The following is a 1,963-nucleotide window of genomic DNA, read 5'->3' on the forward strand; positions in this document are numbered from 1 at the left end:
GATCCGCATCTCCTTTCATCAGCCGTAACTAGGCAGAATGGATAATACTCAGTGGAGATTCTACCTTGCTCCACACCCTTCTGTTTCTAGGTTCCCTCTTGAAAGCTTGTAAGCCAATCACTTCTTACCTCTGTAGCCCCCACATTCTGGGGAGCCATTGTCCAAGTTGCCATCCCTGTCTTCTCCATTTGCGGAGGAGGTGGAATGATCCTCCCTGTGAATATTTGTTCACTCTTTTGAGCTGCTGCTTCCATAGGTGTATGTCAAGTTCATCAAATTGTATCAGATTATTCTTTTTTCCCTCTTCTTTCTTCTTCTGTTTGAGCTCTGATCATCCAGCCATTGAAGCCAGGTCAAGTCGGTATTATCTGCAAGTGTGGGTGTACTTATGTATGTGCCCTCTCTTATTATCAGCTGGATGCTTCACTCTCCACTCTAGTCTTCTGTGGCTATGTTGCTGACTCTGAGTCCAATAGTCCCCTGGACTTGCCACACTGCTGGCCAACCAGGTCTCCATCCGGGTTCACAGGAGTCTGTTGAGCATTGTAGGGCTTAGCTCACAGCTTTTTTGCTGTTTTCCCCTCATTTCCCCTTGTCAGTGACGAACGTGGTCACCAATCAGAGCATGCATTCCCACTGAACCTTAATCTTAGAAGGGAGTTTGCCCTGAGGGGGACCCTACCACTTGCCTTGATGTCTCCTGGGCAATCCACTTGTTTGTTCTTGCAGTAATCAGTCAGCCTGCCTATATTGTTTTGTATTTTTCCTGTCAGTCTTTCTTTCAGGAAGTATCTTCTGTTCTTCTGGCCACTGCAGGCTGGTCTGTTTGTCCTTTCAAGTAGAAATTTCCCCTCAGAAGATTCTAGATGCTGTTCAGGATTCCACCTATGGTCTTGTGTAATGCAGGGGCTCCACAGGAAGCCTCCTTTGTTGGGCACGTTGTATCCGCATTTTAGGTATTCCAATCAGTTATAGGCAGAAGATGGACTTACAAGCTTTCTATGGTGGTATTTCAGGCTATTCCTTTCTCTCCCCCTCCAGTGTCTATTTTATAGTGGTATGCCAGTGGAACCAAGATTCAACAGACAGCCAAGCTTCTTAACATTATTTCCCCACTCTTCCCCATTCAAACCATGTCTCAATCTCTGTATCCCAGAGCCTTGTTGTTCCAAGGTTTTGCATACATCATTATTTGCCTCTGTCCCACTTCAGTTTCACATTCATCCTATTGTATTTCATTTCATTGCAATGATTAAAATCCCCTCCATGCATACAAAGGATACAACCCACAGGCCAGACCCCCACCCCCCACCCCCGGGCTGTGAGCAAACGGCTTGTCTCCCTCCCTGAGTCCTGTGTACCAAGCCACTCCATCTGTTCATGCCATCATGGTCCCCCCACTAATTTGGGTCTGGGCAGTTTCCAGCCCCCCCCCCCCAAGGTATTCCAGTTAGTTATAGGCTGGATACGGGCCCACATCATTTCTGTTGTGGTGTTTCTGGCTTCCCCCAATCCCCAAGTGTCTATTTCACAATGGTAGGTGAGGGAGACCAAGATTCAAAAGACAGCCAAGCATCCTAACATTATTCCCCTCTTTTCCCCCTTTCAAGCCATGCCTTAATCCTTGTATTCTGAAGCCATGTTATTCTAGGGTTGTGCATACCTCGTCCTTTAGCTCTGTCCCACCTAGCCCATGCGAACCTGCCCATCCGCCTTGTTCTTCTTTTTCCCTCCCCCTTCTTGTATATTGTCAGCCCACCCTGTGTCTATTCCCTACCCTGTGCTCTTTCTTCCACTCCCTCCCCACCTCTCATCCCATACATTCCGGTGATCAGCACTTATATATTTAAATCCCCCCACACACACACCTTTTGGGTGGGTTCTGTTTCTTTGTCTTTTATAATAATGGTCTTATTCAGTATTTCTCCTTTTGTGACTAATTTCATCCATGTAATGCGATGGC

The sequence above is a fragment of the Chrysochloris asiatica genome, unplaced genomic scaffold (assembly GCF_000296735.1).
Source record: "Chrysochloris asiatica unplaced genomic scaffold, ChrAsi1.0 scaffold00039, whole genome shotgun sequence".
Taxonomy (NCBI): domain Eukaryota; kingdom Metazoa; phylum Chordata; class Mammalia; order Afrosoricida; family Chrysochloridae; genus Chrysochloris; species Chrysochloris asiatica.